At 47.4% G+C, this 20,912-nt stretch overlaps 1 protein-coding gene across 1 annotated transcript in view; it reads left to right on the top strand.

The window, feature by feature from the left end:
• EGFL6 (EGF like domain multiple 6) overlaps positions 1-20,912 on the top strand; it is a 580,012-nt gene that overhangs the window by 383,272 nt on the left and 175,828 nt on the right. The gene's annotated exons all lie outside the window — the stretch shown is intronic.

The raw sequence follows: 20,912 nt of genomic DNA, 5'->3' as shown, positions 1-20,912 counted from the left end.
CATGTAGTTTGTTGCTGAGCATATTTTATGAACGGGATGGGTTCGAGTATTACTTCTCGAACTTCGATTCTGTGTTGCCTGAGGTGCCAAATTATAAACATCTCAATAAGTGGGATTATTACAAGAGTGAAGACAGATTACAGAAATTTTTCCTACCATGGAGAACATTAGACACTTCACATGCCCGAAGGAATAATTTGACTTGTTCCGTGTCAGAAATTGAGAAAAAGTTTATAGGGCAGGTGGATACTCGATACAGGAGACAAAAGATTCTAAAGGCTTCAGGTCAATGGAAAACAGATTGGACTGAAGAAGAAAGAGCACACAAGAGCAAGGGTAGCAGTGGTACAATAGCATTAGATCGAGAGAAGAAAGGGAGACTATGTATACATAGGGGTCAAACCTATTACGAGAATGTGTTCGTGGGAGAAGTCAGTTGTGAACATGCTTTCCAGTTGGAGTATTACTCCAAAGACTTCTTGAAGGAGATGCAGGTGATCCCCAATGTATATTTTGTTTGCGGAAGAAATGCATATGTGAAACTACCAGATAATTGGTATGGATCATGTTATTTGGCGATTGTCTTCCCGAAAGTATATCATGCTGAAGAATTAGAGTCCAAAAAGGGAGGAGCTCAAGCAAGAGGAAGGAGAGATGCAAGCTCTGAAGTAATTGGAGACATATTTGGAGCTGCATTTCCTCTTTTAGGGTTAATACTGAATGATATCAAAATTAGAAGATTGGCAACAGTCGTAGATAGATTATCTGCCAGTACTGCTAGATCTTTAATGCTGGTGGAGGGAGAGATGCAATCGATAAGGGCAATGGTTCTTCAGAATCGACTTGCTCTAGACGTTCTGTTAGCCAAAGAGGGCGGAGTCTGTAAGGTTTTGAAGGTCCAGGAATGTTGCACTTACATTCCAGACAATTCAAAACCTCTAGAGAAGTACATACGAAACATTACTTCAATTCATCGTGAGGTTGAGGATTTGGCGCAGGTAAATGTGTGGGAAAAAGTAGGACAAGGAATGGGAAAGGTTGGAGGTTGGTTTGCCAATCTGGGAAAGGGTTTCGTTTGGTACATACTGAAACCTATCATCATAATAGTGATTTGTGTAATCACTTTGTGGGGATTGGTGCGACTGTACAAATGGTATAGAGCAAACAGGTTGCAGAAATCCATGCGAGAGCAGGGGAGAAGATTAGCTGCGATGCAGGAGAATCAGTACAGGAGTCTGAGGGCTCTAGAGGAGATGAAACGAGGGAATGTTGCAACGACATCAGTTTGAAAATCTATACCTAAGAGAGAGTGTTGCGATGATGATGACTACTGGAAGTCATCAAAGGGGGGATTGAGAGAGCGCAGATCTGAAAAATGTATAAGTGCACCATATTTACAAGCACGTAGTATTAGTTAAGATATAGATTGCACCAGAGTGTTATATTCATAGAGTGAAAATATAAGAGTGTTTAACTAGAATAGGGATACATATATCTGTGTGAAAACTAATGTAGAAGTTTGTAGAAATGTTAGAATGATGTTGGGGTCTCACGTTATGTGACTGTGTGAAAAAGAAATGTAACTCTGCAAACCATGGAAATGTGTAGGCCACATGGCATTTCACAAGAAACGAAAGATGCTGCTACACTTTTAAGTAACCCGGATACTAATGTCATTTTTACTGCAAAGTATTATTAAGCATAGAATTGAAATATATGTTTTATATAGATGTGTTACATTATAGTAATGTGTGTTAGTTAGAATACTGTTTAAACAAAGAAATTAAATGTGCAGAGTGCAGAGGCCTGTTTCATGTAATTTAGTAGGCCTGAATAGATAAAGTCGCTTCTTTGATCTGCATGTGCTCGTTAAGGAGAGGTCGCACAGAGCACAAACGAAGACATAGTTTACGACTTTAAGAAATGGTGGAGGCCGGAATTTGGGGCCCACAGTAGAACTGTCTATTTGCAGGTGCGAGGAGCCCTAATCAGTTTGGTGATGAATGGGCTTTGTTCAGAGACGCCTGGCACAGGCATGGAGGAGGCTTCAGGAATTTCCTGGGGGGTACCGACCAGCGGAGAAGAAGCCTGGGAAGCAAGGTCAACTTTAACGAAGGGTCCAGAGGAGTACCAGCATGGAATTTGCCGCCAGAACCAACACCACGTGAGAGGCGTCTCCAGGGGCGTTCCTATTGGAAATGTGATTTTGTATTAGGGACAGCACCCCGGGGAGGAGACAGAGCAGAGGGTCTGAGAAGTCTAAGAAAGCGGATGGGTAGGCAGATAGATTGACCACGAGAGAGCGATTCACCAAGAAGACTAAGAGAAGTGCGTGATCTTCTTTGGAAGTCACCACTGCTGACACCTTTTTAGGTAAAGATCTTGTTAAGTAGGGATGTCACTTAGTCTAGTGTAGGGACAGACTAATCTGAACTTTTCCTTTCTGTAAATGACTCTTAAGTTGCAACTCATAGCGATTCTTGCAACACTCATGGTATTTGAGATATTTTTGATAATTTCCTTTTGCCGATTAAGAGCATTCAGAGAATTTCTTTTTATATTGATACCTGTATATCTTTTGAATCTTATTCTGAGATGTTTGTATCTTCAGATACTTTTGGCTTTATAATAAATCTTTAAACTTATTTGTAGTCAGTGGTTCTTTAGAGTGGTGTAAGTTCTTTCTTGATTACCCTTGTAGTGGATTGCCTTTTACTCAATGACAGGTACCAACGATTTAGTCGACCTGAATTGGGATCTGGATTAACGACAATAGACCAGAAATCCCGCGTTAACAGGGTCCACACCCTACAATGTCTGAGCTGCTACTAGGTTGAATGTAATCGTCTTTTTACTAGTCTATGCACTTTGCTCATATATTTTTATCATCTTCTGAGATTTTCGAGTAAGGTACTGAGGGGCGTATTTACAAGAAACTGGCAGAGCGCGGTGTTATGCCAAAATTGGTACCCCTGCGCTCCGATAGTTTCAAAACACAGGGCTGCAACGCACCCCTGCGTTACCCCTAGCGCTGGCGCTAAAAGAGCGGCCTAGCTTCAGCGCAGGCACCCTAGCACCATTTTGCTACGATGCCTGCACTGGAGGGGCAATTGTTTATGTACAGGAAGATACACCTTCCTGCACATAAACAATCTTTTCTGGTGATTTGCGCTATCTATGTGTGCTGCAGAATATTGACTGCTTAAGCGGTATGTTTGACGCTGCATCATACCACCAGAGCGTTGGAAAAAGTGGCATTGACTCCTTGTAAATATGCCCCTAGATCTGCTGCAGTTGGTGATGTAGAGATATGAAAGTAGCACAGGCCACCTTGAATTTGAATGTGACTTTTAAAGGAAGTTAGTGACGTTCCCTAAGTGCAGGAGTGCTGTGAACACATTTTTAGTTGCTGAGGCAAATCTGCCTACCGAGTGAAGCAATGCTTTGATGGATGTCCGGGTGGCCTTTGTGATACCTGTCGGGTAGTCTTCCCATAGTCAATGGCTGACATGATAAGTGCTTGAACTATTAGTTGAAGATGTTTCACTGCTTATACACTCTGCCTTGCCTTTCGAGGGTCTGAGTGAACACCTGGGGGAAGAGAGGGGCAGTATGTGAGATTAGCCCTCTGTGGGGTTGTTCCTTGGGATCCGTGGGGCACTCCGTAACCCGTCCTAAAAGCACCATCAGGGTGCAGACTGTTTGCCACTTGCTACATGATACAATTAGGACACCCCCTCCCTCCTCATGGGCTTATTTTCCCCATGCACCTGCATCTTTAACCCCTTGCATGCGGCGCTAATTTCCGCGCTGTGCGGCCGTTTTGAAGAGTGGGCGGGATCATGACGGCCCCCAGCCGTCATTAGCACATGCCCACCGTGATGCATGACGGCCGGGGGCCGTCATCAGCATGCAAGGGGTTAAAATCACCTAGAGTACTTCAGTTTTACCATTTCAGTCAATGACATGTCAGGTCTGTGTTTCCTGTGTCAACAAAGCTCGAATGGGTGGTAGATCCTTCAGTTTTACAGCATCCAGACTTTGGAATGTGTTAAGACACATATCGGAGCCCCGTAGCGAATTGCGGTAGAACCGCAAGACCCAGAACCACCCCCGCCCAGAACTACACTTCCCAGAGGGCATAGCGAGGTGAACACGCGCGGAGGGCGTTACCATAAAAACAACCAGGAAGCCAGCAGTCGGCGTCGGATATTCTGATTCAGAGACGCGAGACCGCTTTGCCGAACCTTCAAGGAAGGTGAGCTCTGTATTGCGAGTGAGAGTTGCGTAAGCCTAGGACGCTATTGCCGGAAGGCATCAAGACACAAACAGGACCCTAGTATCACGGGTGTTTGTGAATCGGTCCGCTCTGTTGACCTCTGCCAGTCCCCGCTCGAGGGTTATCGAGCGCTTGGGACTCCGTCCCCTCATAGAACTTTGCCTGTCCCCGCTCGAGGGTTATCGAGCGCGTGGGACTCAGTACCCACCCAGAACTTTGCCAGTCCCCGCTCGAGGGTTATCGAGCGCGTGGGACTCGGTCCCCTCCTAGAACCTTGCCAGTCCCCGCTCGAGGGTTACCGAGCGCGTGGGACTCAGTACCCTCCCAGGACTTTGCCAGTCCCCGCTCGAGGGTTATCGAGTGCGTGGGACTCCGACCCCCTCCCAGAACTTTGACAGTCCCCGCTCGAGGGTATCGAGCGCTTTGGACTTCGTCCCCTCATTATCATTACCAGTCCCCGCTCGAGGGTTATCGAGTGAGAGGAACAGCATACGGCCGTATACAGGCGATCAGTTCTTTTTGTCTTTGTTTGCCATCCGTTGGAGAGTGTCAGGACCGACACGACTGCGGAGGACGACTTGAAGAGCACAAACCTTCTTGCTCTTAAATCGAGTGGCATTGTCGGCCATTGCTTAGCACGGTGTCCTCTGTTGGTGGATGCTAGGACTGGCATTCGTGCTTAGGACGGTTGGAACATCTACCGTTGCCCCTACACTGTATAGTATTGTATACTGTTTCATCTGGTAGTACCATGCAGTAATAAAGAGCTGGTATACTTACCAAGACAGGTCTATTCTATTTTCTTGAGGTACAGACCTGTGCGTTCAAGGGTGGTGTTCGGGTTACCCAATCCCGAGGAATCCAGGATTACATAATATCCGACCTTAAACAACACCAATCACCCTCCCGGTTGGGTAACAGGCCATGGCCTCAATGGAGGACGTATTGGCGGCATTGTTAGACGTCCAGAACGAACTAGCTACGTCGCGCCAGGAGACGGCGGATTTAAGAGCTAGGGTGGACAACCAGCAGAGGAATCCGTTCAACGCAGGGGCTCCTACCACGGGGACGCCTGCTGCAGTGGTAGTGGAGATGCCAGTAGCAATACCTCTTGCCACACCGGAAAGGTACAGCGGGGATCCCACCACAGTCCAGGTCTTTATAACGCAGGTGGCACTGCACTTCTCCTGTAAGCCGAAGTCCTTTCCCACCAATCAGGCGAGAGTCACCTTCATGATCTCTTATTTGGCGGGGAACGCCGCTCAGTGGGCAGTGCCGTTGGTGAGCAGGGACGACCCGCTTTTGTACGATTGGGAACAGTTTCAGGAAGAGTTCGTGAAGGTGTTCGACCGGAGAACGGACTCCTACACCGCGGACAGGGAATTGTTAGAGCTGAAACAGGGCACAACCGGGCTCGTCCAGTACCTGAACGCATTCAGGCGCCTGGTTGCTGAATCCAAATGGCCCCCCGCCAAACAAACGGCGCTCTTCCACCAGGGTCTGAGCGAGGACTTGAAGGATGTGATTGCACAGATTGACCCACAACCTGTGCACTGCGAATACCTGATCAGCCTGGCCCTTCGCCTCGACCACCGCCTCAGCGAAAGGCGGGGGGGAGTTCATTAAAAGGACAAAGCCCCACTCGCACCGGGCCATCCGGCTATCACAGAGGCGACACCCGCACAACGTACCGAATCCATGGACATCGGGGCAGTCAGAGCCAGCCTTACGGCAACCGAGAAAGAGTCACGTAGAAAACAAGGTCTTTGTTTGTACTGCGGCAAGAAGGGACATTACGTCCGCGAATGTCCTGCAAAACCAAAGACAGGACGTTCTCGCCCCAGTCGCATGTCGACCGCGACTGTGGACAAGACGGCGGAAAACTAACGGGCTCCCGGAACAACGAAGGGGATTCCCGGAGTCATGGCTTTATCCCTTCAGCACAGCTGCAAACATCGGCGAGTAACAGACACATGTTCATTCCTCTACAGTTGCTGGTACGGAGCAAATGGGTTTCGGTCTCTGCCATGGTCGACTCAGGGGCCACGGGGCTGTTTATGGATGAGAAGGAAGCACAACGTATCATATTGGCATTGCAACCGTGCGCGGTCCCCGAGGAGGTCTTCGCTGTGGACGGGAGCAGGCTGGTTTCTGGGCCCATCAGCCACCACACCGGTAACGTTGAGGTGGTATACGGGACACAACACAAGGAGGTTTTGGACTTCAACATCATCTGTGCTCCGCAGTATGGGATCATATTGGGATTGCCGTGGCTGAAAAAACACAACCCTTCGATCAACTGGGAAACCCAGGAGCTGCAGATGGACTCCCCTTTCTGTTCTCGGTCCTGCAGGTGGTCAGCGGGGTCTCACAAGAACACGGAGACCACAGGGTGGGTGGTGGCCACAGCAGCGGAAAAAGAGGGGGTCCTCCCTGAGGCATACCTAGCCTATAGAGACGTGTTCGATGACGACCAAGCGGAAACGCTCTCCCCCCATAGGGTCTATGACTGCCAAATCGACCTGGTCCCTGGGGCTACGATACCTGGCGGCCGGCTGTACGCGTTGTCCGAGCCTGAAAACACCCACCTCCGTACCTACCTGGATAAGATGTTAAACCTCGGGTTCATAAGGCCTTCAAGATCACCAGCGGCATCACCGCTGTTTTTTATCCCTAAAGCCAATGGGGAACTCCGCGCCTGTGTGGACTTTAGGGCGCTCAACGCCATCACAGTAAAGAACCGATACCCCCTGCCACTCATCAAGGTGCTCCTAGAACAAGTTAAGAAGGCCCGTGTGTACACCAAGCTCGATCTGAAGGGGGCTTACCATCTAGTCCGCATGCGTCGCGGGGACGAGTGGAAGACGGCCTTCAAGACGCGGTTCGGCCTTTTCGAGAACAGAGTGATGCCGTTCGGGCTGTGTAACGCCCCTGCAGCGTTTCAGTTCTTCTTGAACGACGTACTAAGAGACATCCTGGATGTATACGTCGTTGTATACATCGATGATATTTTGATTTACTTGGACACCACAGAGGACCACGTGGGACATGTGTCTTCGGTACTACGGATCCTGCGAGAAAACTCGCTTTACTGTAAGCTCAGTAAATGCGATTTCCGCGTGACAACAGTGGAATTCCTCGGGGTCATGTTAAGCCCCGAAGGACAAACAATGGCAGAGAGAAAGGTGAAAGCCGTGGCAGAATGGCCGGCACCTAAGAACATAAAAGAAGTGCAGAGCTTTCTTGGCTTTGCCAACTTTTACCGCAGGTTCATAGAGGGGTTCTCAGGGCTAGTGACTCCCATCACGCATCTTTTGAGGAAGTCGGTGATGTTTCTGTGGTCGGCAGAGGCCGAGAGAGCGTTCCGTGCTTTGAAGCACGCCTTTGTGTCAGCTCCTATCCTTGCCCACCCTGACCCGGAACAGCAGTACCTGGTGGAAGCGGACGCCTCGGATCTGGAAGGTGGGGGCTATCCTGTCCCAAAGGAACCCTGTGACGGGGTTGCTGCATCCCGTTGCGTTCATGTCCAGAAAACTGAACGTGGCGGAAGGGAACTACCACGTCGCCGAAAAAGAGCTCCTGGCCATCAAGGACGCCTTTGCCGAGTGGAGACATCTGCTGATGGGTGCCAAACACGTGGTGTTGGTTTACACTGACCATCGGAACCTCCAGTTCATGACGGCAGCCAGGCAGCTATCTCCTCGTCAACTGAGATGGATGCTGTTCTTCTCCGGATTCCACTTCACCATCACCTATAGGCCGGGAACCAAAAACAGGAAAGCCGATGCTCTTTCGAGGCAAACCATCGAGTCGGAGCGTCCTCTACCGACCTTCGAGTCCATCATACGCCCGGGTGCCGTGGTGGGTGCGATCCAGCCGGGGGCCTTCCTCCAAGGAATACAGAAAGGAGTCAACACATTCCGTTGGAAAACATGGCTTCAGAGCACAAGGAATGGCAGGTTCGAGACGGCATACCGGTGAGGGGCCGTTGTGTGTTGGTACCTACAGCACGCCTACAGAAACAGGCCTTCATGTGGTGTCACGAGTCGCCCTGTGCGGGGCACTTCTGTTTGGAGAAGACGGTCGACTACGTATTGCGCCAGTTCTGGTGGCCGTCCGTGAGGGCAGATGTTCTGAGTTGGATTGCCGCATGCGCGACCTGCTCAGCCATGAAACCAGATCACAGACGCCCCCAGGGCCTTCTGCAACCACTACCGACTCCCGCCAGACCATGGGACCGCATCTCCCTGGATTTCGTGGTAGGATTGCCAGTGGACAAAGGGTATACCGCCATCCTTGTGGTCATCGACTACTTGACCAAGATGGGTCATTATATAGCCTGTAAGGGAGTGCCCACGGCCGGACAGTTGGCGGTGACACTCCTGAAAGAGGTGGTGAGGGCCCACGGACTCCCCAGCGTAATTGTTTCGGACCGGGGATCGCAGTTCACGGCGCGGTTCTGGAAAACCTGGTGTTCGGCGCTACATGTCACCTCCGCGTTGTCCACCAGCTACCATCCACAAACGGACGGCCAAACGGAGCGCCTCAACCAGACGTTGAAACAATACCTCCGCTGTTTCATAGACCAGGGTAAGGAAGAGTGGGTGGATAAGTTGTGGCTTGCAGAAATTGCATATAACAACGCCACACACACCTCCACAAAGGTGTCTCCGTTCTATAGCAACTACAGGCATCATCCCAGGTTCCTCCCTTTGTTGCATCCCTCGACGACGTCGGGCATTCCTGAAACCACCATAAGAGTAGCTCACATCAGGGACACAACCGTGAGCGCTAGGAGGTGCTTGGAAGAGGCCAAGAGGATCTACAAGGCGTCGGCTGATAAACGACGGAGGCCGGGCCCGCTGTACAAGGCAGGGGATTACGTATGGGTGTCATCAAAAAACCTGAGGTTCCGTAAACACAGCGTTTTCCATCCTCGGTTCATCGGACCATATTGCATAAAAGAATGCCTCAGTCCGGTGAACGTGCGGCTGGAGTTGCCGGACAGCTTGCGCATCCACCCGGTGTTCCATGTCTCCCTGCTCAAACCCTCGGGTGCCCCCAAACCTCCTGCAACTCCACCGGTGTGGGTGGACGGGGAGCGAGACTACGAGGTCAAGGGCATCTGAGATTCGCGATGGCGCAGGGGTAGGTTGTGGTATCTTGTGGCGTGGAAAGGCTACGGGCCGGAGGAGGAGTCGTGGGAGCTTGTCGCCGGAATCTGTGCGCCGCGGTTGGTGTCCGCTTTCCACAGGAAATTCCCGGATAAGCCCGGTCCGGCTGAGGGCCCCTGACGGAGGGGGGATGTACTGTTAAGACACATATCGGAGCCCCGTAGCGAATGGCGGTAGAAACCCGATCACGGAACCGCAAGACCCAGAACCACCCCCGCCCAGAACTACACTTCCCAGAGGGCATAGCGAGGTGAACACGCGCGGAGGGCGTCACCATAAAAACAACCAGGAAGCCAGCAGTCGGCGTCGGATATTCTGATTCAGAGACGCAAGACCGCTTTGCCGAAGCTTCAGGGAAGGTGAGCTCTGTATTGCAAGTGAGAGTTGCGTAAGCCTAGGACGCTATTGCCGGAAGGCGTCAAGACACAAACAGGACCCTAGTATCACGGGTGTTTGTGAATCCGTCCGCTCTGTTGACCTCTGCCAGTCCCCGCTCGAGGGTTATTGAGCGCTTGGGACTCCGTCCCCTCATAGAACTTTGCCTGTCCCCGCTCGAGGGTTATCGAGCGCGTGGGACTCAGTACCCACCCAGAACTTTGCCAGTCCCCGCTCAAGGGTTATCGAGCGCGTGGGACTCGGTCCCCTCCTAGAACCTTGCCAGTCCCCGCTCGAGGGTTATCGAGTGCGTGGGACTCCGACCCCCTCCCAGAACTTTGCCAGTCCCCGCTCGAGGGTATCGAGCGCTTTGGACTTCGTCCCCTCATTATCATTACCAGTCCCTGCTCGAGGGTTATCGAGTGAGAGGAATAGCATACGGCCGTATACAGGCGATCAGTTCTTTTTGTCTTTGTTTGCCCTCCGTTGGAGAGTGTCGGGACCGACACGACTGCGGAGGACGACTTGAAGAGCACAAACCTTCTTGCTCTTAAATCGAGTGGCATTGTTGGCCATTGCTTAGCACGGTGTCCTCTGTTGTGGATGCTAGGACTGGCATTCGTGCAGAGGACGGTTGGAACATCTACCGTTGCCCCTACACTGTATAGTATTGTATACTGTTTCATCTGGTAGTACCATGCAGTAATAAAGAGCTGGTTTACTTACCAAGACAGGTCTATTCTATTTTCTTGGGGTACAGACCCGTGCATTCAAGGGTGGTGTGCGGGTTACCCAATCCCGAGGAATCCAGGATTACAGAATGCTCTACCTTGTCACATTTTAGGAAGGAACTGAAAACCAGATTGTTTCCTAGAGATTAGTCCCTCGCCTATCTCGATTAGTTACACGCAGTGGCTGACTGGTAATCTAAGCGCCAGGATACCCTTGCGGTGACAGATGCGCTATACAAGTGTGCCTTACATTACATTACGTTACATGTTAATATTACCCAATTTTATGGGACTCTATTTCTGGAACCAAGAAGGAGGAAAGGCTGAGTTTACTAGATTGATTTTCAAACTCAGGTCCTGCAAGTTACAGGAAAATGTCAGAATTAAGAGGCCTATTCTCAAATAGGAGTACACAAGGTAGTCCATGTACAGCACTCTTTTATGCACGCTTACATGCCAATGTGTATTAACCCAAAACGTCTAAAATAGGAATATTCCAGAATTATTCTTACGCAATTACTACACATAGAAAGGACTGTGCCCTTGTTTCACTTTTATTACTAGGGAGTTGGACATTTCAGGATCGATTCACAAAGGCATGTAAGAAGAGTACGTAAAAGAGTGCTTCTGTAGTACTACTTCACAGGCTCATAAACGATTTTGTGAATTGACCCATACATGTCTAAACTACTCTACCTGCTTTATGCCCAGCCGCGGCCCGTGGAGGGAGTTTCGGTGGGGCAGAGAGGCGGGGCGGGGGAGGGGCAGGGTGGGGGGTGCTAAAAACCGGTGTACGGATAATTGAAGGTAAGTAAACAATTTAATTAATAAAACGAATTTCGTAGCGCGCCCTGCATCACAAAATGCGATGCAGGGTGTGCTACGAAATTCGTTTTATCTATTAAATTGTTTACTTACCTTCAATTATCCATACTCCGGTTTTTAGCAACCCCCACCCTGCCCCTCCACCGCCCCGCCTCTCCACCCCACCATAACTCCCACCACGGGCCGTGGCTGTTTATGCCTTAATACATTCATTCAGCCATCTCCCGTTGCTAGGTCACTCTACATTTGGCCTAACAAATATAGAGGGAGAGAACAGTTTATGCTTTGTGTGCGCAGAGAAGGAAGGGGTGTAAATTATACACCTCGGACAGGCTGCAAAAATACTTTGAGATAGCCCTGCTCACCGACTGTTATGTTATGTTATGTTAAGGTGAGCTTATAGAGCGCTCTGTCACCGTGGGTTTCCTGGCGCTGATCTGGTGCTGGGGGTGGACAGGGGGGGTTAGCCAGATTGTGGGAAAAGCCATGTTTTCAGAGATCTACGGAATTGGAAGAGCGAATTGGAGGATTTAAGTGAGGGTGGGAGAGAATTCCAGAATTTAGGGGCCAGATATGCGAATCTCCGACCTCCGATTCTGCAGAGTTTGAAAGAGGGGACAACCAGGAGGCGGAGGTGAGAGGATCTGAGGTTGCGTGAGGGACAATAGGGACTGATAAGGGATTTCAGGAATGCGGGGCAGGGACCAGTTAGAGATTTGAAGGCAAGGCAGCCGATCTTAAAGGCTATCCTCGAAATGACAGGAAGCCAATGCAAGTTGGTAAGAAGAGGCTTAGCGGATTGCCATTTCGGGATCCCGAAGGCCAATCTCGCCGCTTGGTTCTGGACGATCTGCAGCCTAGAGAGAAGGGCCTTGGGCAGACCGTGATAAAGAGAATTCGAGAAATCCAAGCGGGAGAGGACAAGAGCCATGATAACTTGAATCAGAACTTCGGGAGTCAGGAGATAGGCCATCTTCCTAATCCTGCGCAGCTGGTACAAGCAGGAGGAGACCACCGCCCCTATCTGGGGCTTAAGGGATAGCTCGGAGTCAATAATGACCCCGAGACTCTTCACCGAGGCCACAGGGGTGGGAGGAGGGCCTAGCTCTACCGGCCAGAAGTGCGGGCCCCAGTGGATAGAGCTCTTACCAGGGAGGAGGAGCTCTGTCTTCCCGGGATTCAGTTTGAGTTGATTCTGGCTCATCCACTGGAGAGTGTGGGACATAACCGCCTGAAAATTAGTGATAGCAGAAGGAGAATTGAGAGGAAAGATGAGTTGCAGGTCGTCAGCGTAGTTAAAGACGGTGACGTCCCACTGCCTCAGAGAAAAGAGAAGAGGTCGAAGATAGATGTTAAAGAGAAGGGGGGATAAAGAGGAGCCCTGGGGAACCCCGCAATGTGATCGTTCCTTAGGTGCCCTGAAGGTGCCCAGACTAACTGTCTGAGACCTCCCGGTCAGGAAGGATTCGACCCATGCCAACGCCAGGCCCTGGATGCCGGCCTGCTCGACACGATGGAGAAGGATGTCATGGTCCACCGTGTCGAAAGCGGCCGACAGATCTAAGAGAACCAGGGCCTGGGGGGTACCCCTGTCAGCGCCGCCTCTCAGAGCATCCAACACGGCCAAGATCACTGCCTCCGTGGAGGGGCCGGGTCTGAAGCCAGCCTGGTTGGCTTCGAGAAAGTTGGAGCTCTCGATGAACTGTGAGAGGCAAGCGGTGACGTGGGCTTCCAGAATTTTAGAGAAATAGGGCAGGAGAGATATAGGCCGGTAGTTCGTCAAGACTGCGGGGTCCGCTCCCGGCTTCTTCAGTAGAGGCACCAAAACGGCCTCCTTGAAGGAGCCGGGCACCGTGCCAGAGGAAAGAGAAGAATTCAGCAGAGGGAGAATGCAATCAGGTAAAGTAAGGCAGATGTCCCGTAGTATAGATGGTGGACAGCAGTCGTCAGGTGAGCCAGACTAGATACGAGCGGCCAGTCTGGCCAGAGAATCTGGATCAAGAGAAGGAAAATGTGTGAAAGAAAGTGCATTGTGAGGGGGACAGACAGTATCAGTGCCAGGAAAGGTGACCGGAATAGTATCCTTAATCATAACAATTTTTTCTAGGAAGAACGTACTGAGAGCATTGCATGATTCCTGAGTAGGAGCCTGGTTCGGGAGCGTCCTAGAATCAGAGATAAATTCATCGAGGACTTTAAAAATCTCCTTGGACTTACAAGGGGCTGACAAAATTCTCTTGGAGACATATGCTGTTTTGGCCGCAATGATGGCTTTTTTATATTTATTGCGGGCGGCCACGTAAGTGTCTCTGCCTGTGGTGCAGTAATCTCTCCTCTACTTACGATCCAATTTGCGTAGCTCCAGATGTTGGGTTTTTAATTGGGAGTCAAACCACTTATGGGAGTTGCTATGCCGAGAGCGGGGAAAGTTGGTTAGAGGGGCAAAAATATCGCTAGCTGACGTAAGCCAGTGAGAGATGTTACCGTCTAGCTCGTTGATACAGATGTCGTTGGAGAGGGAGGGGCGAGTCTCTGACAGATGGCAGAGCAAATTATGAGAATCAGCAGCCCTCCACTTGCGGGCGGCACCGCCCTCTAGTGGCGGGGCCCTGATATGACCCTCGACAGAGATTACAGTCTCGATGAGAGAGTGGTCAGACCACACACAGGGAATGATCAACGGGCAAGAGGACTTAACCCCGTGAGTCCAAATGTGGTCGAGGATGTGGCCACCGATGTGGGTGGGGGACTTGACAAGTTGTGTGAGATTTAAACAGGAGAGGGCTTCAAATAGCTCAGTGGCGTGAGGCCCGGCATCCTTGTGTTGGAACCAATAGTTAAAATCGCCGAAAATGGCGACACGAGAGGAGGATGTAGTAAGATTGGCAAGCTGCTCAGTAAAGGAAGAGGGGAATAAAGGCATGGGGTGGGGGGGGGCGGTAGAGTATTATAAAAGTGACTGCACCCACCTCAGTTCCCAGGCTGAAAACCAAGTTATCACCTTCAGGAAGAATCATGGATGAGGTGGCTATAATTTTTAAGTCCTGGCGTATTACCGCTGCCACCCCGCCACCAGGACGGCCCCCGGGGCGATTAGCATTCAACAGATAGTAGTCTGGGGGTAATGCCGCCAGGATATCAGGGAGGGAGCCGTCAGTGAGCCATGTTTCCGACTCACTCAAACATATTAGAATGTTTGGCTGTGTACATGTTCAATGGTTTCCAGCTGAGGAGACACAAATCACAGATAAGTACGTGCATGTGAGTTTAGGATCTGCGGTGTATACACGTGCAATGATCCCCCTTTGGGATACAAAGTGACTCCAGTTATGTCAGTTCAAATCACTGCTCTTTACTGCAGGTCAATTGGCGGACGGATACTCCAGCTACACTCAGATGCCGGCTCAAAACTTTCTGATTGGCTGTTTTTGTAATTTAAAAAAAAAAACTTTTGTTGGATGGATTAAGTCACAATCAGTAGTTTGTGAACGTGCATGGGACCTTGTATGCATTTATCTTTCTTGTCTCTAGCTTTTCAGAACATCATTTCATCTCATATCCCCCAAACTGCGATTTCACCCCCAACCTCAGAAAAATTCACATTGCCATCCCATTACAACCGAGGTTACAGTAGAAAACTTCAAAGCAGAAACTGGAAGCAGATGTTTGAGGTTAACTGCGCACGAGGTCTTGGCTTGAAAATCACCAACTATTTAGTTAATGCCTGCAGTTTTGTGTTACTGATTATAGAAAGGAAATTCACTTGGAAAAAGTCTTTCCGGCTCATTTTTCTTGTCATGTTCTAAAAGGCGAGAGTGAAACCACATCAGTGGAGTTTTACAGCGTATCCGTTCTTAGCGCCGCAATGAAGAAGAAAGATCCTTTACAGAGCGTGGCACTAGGCCTAAGTTTACTGACGGGTCAGGCTGTGATGGAAACAGAGAGCTGGCTGTCAAAGATAGAAACTGAAAAAATATTCAGATCGATTGCACCTGATGCAATTTTGACAGCTCGCAATTTTTTAAAACCCACCATTGAGTGAAAGTGGACCATTCTATGTCAATGCAAATATAGGTGTGATATTATGTTACACCTAGTACAGGTAGTTACTGGGAAGTTACAAACTCACAAAGTCAACTGGAGCGCAACTCAAAGTCAATGGAATTACATCATTACTCTACATTGGCCGAACAAAAGTAAATGGTAAACTTTAAAGAAACACAGCTGATTTTTATTTTTGTAAACTCCTATTTGGTAATGCAAACACAGGGATGGTGGTCTACTGATGCTCGCAGGTTACCATCCCTGTGTCTACAGTCAAGCGACCGCCTAATTACTATTCCATAGGCAGGTAATTCTGTGACTCTCAGAGACTGGAGATTTGACAATGTCACATTGCAAAATCAGAGGCAGGGCTCAAAACACTGTTGTACAATTTGCAACATGCCTCTTAGCACATCAAGGCCTATACCCCTACACCCTAACAGCATTGCAGCTAACAATGCATTTTTTGGCTGTCTGGGCACTGCTTACTTTTCCCAAAAATCTTTATTGCAAAGGCAAAGAAGTATCCTGATAATAAACACATATTAACACAAGGCACAAACAAGCAGCTACCAGAAGTGTCAAAAGAAAGAGAATACTTTAAGATATCAGAAGACAGATTAGGCAAGTTAAAGAGGCTGCATGCAACCACAAAAAGGGAGGATTTGCTTACCACTAAAGTGAAGCCCTATCAACTTAGACTCCAACTTAAAGATCCTTAGCACAAAAAAGTAGTATTTCAAGATAAAATAAGTACTTTTGTTTCAACAGGGAGAAGAAACAAACTTCACCTTCTCTATTTGACACATTTCTTTATTGTCTGTATTGCTACAGGTGGAATGACGGACTATTATTGACTCTGGATAATTGTGATAACCTATTTAAATAAATAAGAGTATAGAGCAAAACCTTTAGTGCTAGCTGTGCCTTTGAGACTATATGAGAGCGTTCAAGAATTGAGAGCATTAGGAAAAGCCAAAAGCATTTTAGAGAAACCAAAGAGACCTAATCTTCCTATAATAGAGAGGTAGGACGTTATAGATCAGACCGTGCCTAATCGCAGAATCAAAAAGCTCCAGACAAGTGTAAAATGCAGCGGTGCACCTACAGCAGGTGCAGTGAAAAACGAACAATGGCTTAAGAGCTTTCCATAGGTTGTAGTTGAATCCATTGGTCCTCTTTACATACCGATGCCTTTGGCATGGGTGCAAATACGATTCTGCATACAGATATCTTTGAGATACAATTATTCTGTATCCTCCCCCATTACAAAGTTGTTCTACACTGTCCACCATGTGAGGAATCCTCTGCTTAGGATATACAAAACCTCAAACACAATTTGAACATAATCCGGACCTGGATGGCTACCTGAAGCTCAACCCAACCAAGACCCAATTCCCTTTATGTGGCAAGAACAACCACCAAGAAACAATGCTAACCTGGGTCAATGACATGAAACTTGATGGCTTCGAATCTTACTGGATGGCAAACCACTTGGTTAGGTTTTCATTATAAAAATACCAACTACATGCATGGAAAAGACTCAATTTGGAGGTCTTACAGTAAGTGAAATTCGATTAATGAGTTGTAGTGAAGATTCTCATTCCCTTTAATAATAATTTGGTTTGATTTGATTTGATTTTATAATTTATACAGCGCACGAATGCCCGGGGGTGTCTTGGCGCTAGGAACAGTAGGACAGTATCGTTATAGTGCCAATTATGCGTTATGTCTATTTGTGAAGAGCCAGGTCTTCAAAGATCTTCTGAATGACATAAGCGATGTGCTACTCTCGATAAGACTTGGAAGGAGATTCCAGATTTTAATTGTTCCCACTAGGAAACTTCTTCCTCCCCAATGGACCTGCTTAAACTTGGGTGTTTGTAGCAGCTTAGAGTGAGCAGATCTTAGGCTCCTAACTGGTGTATACCATTTCAAATGCGTCTTCAAAAACTGAGGGCCAATGCCTTTTAATGCTTTAAAGGCCAGGCATTGAGATTTAAAAATGATCCGTTTGGCCACTGGAAGCCAATGTAGCCCTTCCAATCTATGGGCAACCAGCTCATGTCTGGGAATGTCAAGTATCAATCTAGCTGCTGCATTCTGCAATCTCTGCAGTTTCAGTAGCAGTTGTGATTGCAACCCTACATAGAGAGCATTGCCATAGTCCAGTCTGGACAAAGCAAGAGCTGTGACTAATGCCTTCAATACCTCGCGAGGGATAAAAGGATGCATTTTCCTATTTATTCTCATAATAAGCCAAAAAGTAGAAGTTAGCTTATTATTCTGAGCATTAAATGTAAGTTTATCGTCGAAGACAAACCCCAAGTTCTTAGCCTTAGAGACTGGGATTGGACAGTTGCCCCATCAGGCCACCATCTCGGCGACCAAAAGGAAGGATTGGGGCCTAACAGCAAAACTTCTGTCTTTTCCCCATTTAACTTTAGACAGTTGGCCTGCATCCATTCATTTACCTGCGTCATGCAGTGATTGAAACAGTCAGCTGTCGCTTCCAGATCATTTGAGACCGACACCACCACCTGTGTGTCGTCAGCATACGAGATAGCGGAGAACCCCCATTGTCTAATAATAGAAGCCAATGGTGCCACATATAGATTAAAAAGGGTGGGGCTAAGTGAAGACCCCTGAGGTACCCCACATGGCAGTTTGAATAATTTGGAGACAGCATCTCCCAATTCAACCGAAAAGGTTCTGTCTGCTAGATATGACGACAGAAGCTTTAGTGAGGAATCATTAAGCCCCATCTTTGCTAGTCTACTGGCTAGAATCTCATGATTAACGGTGTTGAAAGCCGCCGAAAGATCTAACAAGATCAAGGCGGCCTTCCCCCCTGCATCAAGGATTATCCTGAGTTCTTCAGCTGCCATAACTAACGCCGTCTCTGTCCCATCGCCCTCCCTAAAGCCATATTGTGCATGGTTCAGCAGGTTCTCTTTATTAATAAATTCTGTAAGCTGGGTATTGAGAAGCTTCTCTAGCACCTTGGATGGAAAGGGAATCCTTGAGATTGGTTGATAGCTACTAGGCTCCTTTGGGTCTAGATTAGATTTATTCAATAGTTGCAGTACTGAGGCTGTTTTCCAGGTCTCCAGGAAAATGCCCGATTGAATTATCTTAGTGAACAATAAGTTTAGTTGGTCACTAACAAGATCCTGACACATATGGTAAACTTTAGGGGGACAGGGATCTGTGAATAATACTTCACAAATGAAATAAACAAGAAGGGCAAATGCATGCATAGATACAGGACATCAACTGGGAATCCATTGACGCCATTTGTGATACGCGCTTCCAAATTCCTTACAACATGAAGCTGACTTTCTTATCTTTCAAGAAGTCCTCTCCAGCTGGGGAAAAGTTGGTCTGGATATCTCAGAAATGTTAATTTCATATTTCTTCGAACCAAGAAGAAACTAGCCTGATCCTCCATTGTATGGGTATTATTCACTGATAACAATTCAAGCTTTCACATTCTTGTAACCATACAACAGTGCCATGTGAGTTTGTGGTCCTCAAAAATGTTTCTGCTGCTCTTTGTATGTTCTAGAATATTCTCTATAACTTTTTCACCAAATGGCATTAGATGTCAAGAGCTTATCAAGAGTGTGAAAAATATGCTGTTACACTAAACCAAGCAATAAAAGTATACATTTCTAAAGATTACTTTGATTGCACACCAAAATGTTTAAAGTTAGAACCACTGAGGCCTCATTCCAGTAAATGGTTGTTATTTTGATTACGTGTGGGAAATTCCAATGAGACTAAGATATTTCTCAGTCAAAAGAAGGGAAAGTGCGACCTGCCTTTGAAAACCCTTCCACAATTTAGCCAGATTGCCTTTAGGGATGAAATTACCATCATTGTTAAGTAATGTTTTTATTACAGGAAATAGGGAATAACAATACCACAATATTACCACCCAGCCCTATGATAAGCTCGCTGGAGGGCCAAATTAACCATTATTGGTTTTCTTTTTGAATAACGTTAGTAATACTGTAAGTGAAGTCTTGAACGTCTCCACCAGTTCACTCCCGTCTCTGAGGGACCATGCTTTTCTAGAACTTCTAGTTCCCAAATATCGAGAACACCTGCTTTCTCCCCACTTTTGTTTTGCAGATATCTTTTTCCACCAGCATTATAGTGATATAAAGCAGACCTGGCTTTTTTATCAGCCATCTAATTGTGTTGAACATTTATTTTGTTGTCTTTATTTACCAGCCATAAAATTGAGAGCAGAAAAAAGTGCTGCACAATGGGACGATAATGGTGCATACACACTGAGCACAAGAGGGGAGGCAAATAGACCATAGTGATTAATTGTAATGTGGATCAAAAAAACGTTAATGTACAAACTAACAGAAAGGACAGACGGACAACTTAATTATTAGGTTATTTTTTTAAATAAGTTTTATATTGCAAAAACCAAGCTCAGTGAGCACTGTTTATATAATCAGGATACCAGTGCAATAGTATAGGTACAATTGATTTATAGGATAACTAATATTGATCCTTTTAATAACAAGGTGTCGCAGTTATAAAGAATGTGGCGTACATAAGTGAGAGATAGAACCACAGTCCGTGTAAACATATGTACAGGCAAAATCATTGTGAAGTTAGTGCAGAACAATTGGGATAGAAAATCCCAAACAGAAACAAGAGCTTAACCAGCAGGAAGCGATGTTGTAGAAACCAACCTTTCAGCTCTTTGTAAGACATCATAGGTTGGGCAGTTCTGCTATCTGGTGGGATATCCCATGTCTTAGGTGCACCGCCTGAGAAGGCTTCTTTTAGAATCTTTCATCCTGAATAATGGAATTACAGTAACACCGGTGTCATTGCCCTCCCAGTATGACCAGTTTATTAGTAAGGTAGTCAGGCTTTCTGGTGATTATTATTTAGTACGTGAAGTCTCCTCGCTTTGATGGCCCGTAACCAACCTCGCAGCTACGTGGAAGGTTACTTTGAGGGGCCAAGAGTTGTCTGTGGGATTGCTAAACGTAAGATTACATTGTCTATCCTCGCTGTCACAAGGAATTGGATCATTGTTTGAAATCTTTTTCTAGAATGAATGAATAATTCCTCCTAGAAGTCTACATTGGTACTGTGTGGATCTGGCCAGAAAGTTGATTGTAAGTTCAAATATTTGCCGTCAGGTGAAGCAATTTTTTTTAGAGCTTTCAACAATGAAAGAGCAGCAGTCCAGCAGGGTTAAGTACAATCAGAAATTAAAAAAACACATGAACTTATATATTATGAACAATATAGTCATTTTTCAAAATTTTAGGGCCATGTCTATTAAAAACATCAAACTTTTCCCTCTGGTAGCATCATATTTTGTGTACTTCTCACTCAGTATTTTGCAGGTGTGCAGCAATTCCCAATGCAGAACAAAATGCAAATATTTCATAGTCACAAAGTCAGAAATAAGAAATATGTGATGTAGCAACAATGTTATTAGCCATT

The sequence above is a fragment of the Lissotriton helveticus genome, chromosome 8, assembly GCF_964261635.1.
Source record: "Lissotriton helveticus chromosome 8, aLisHel1.1, whole genome shotgun sequence".
In the NCBI taxonomy this organism is placed as follows: Eukaryota; Metazoa; Chordata; class Amphibia; order Caudata; family Salamandridae; genus Lissotriton; species Lissotriton helveticus.
The sequence above is the reverse complement of the archived record's forward strand: the minus strand, read 5'-3'. Positions and strand labels throughout refer to the sequence as shown.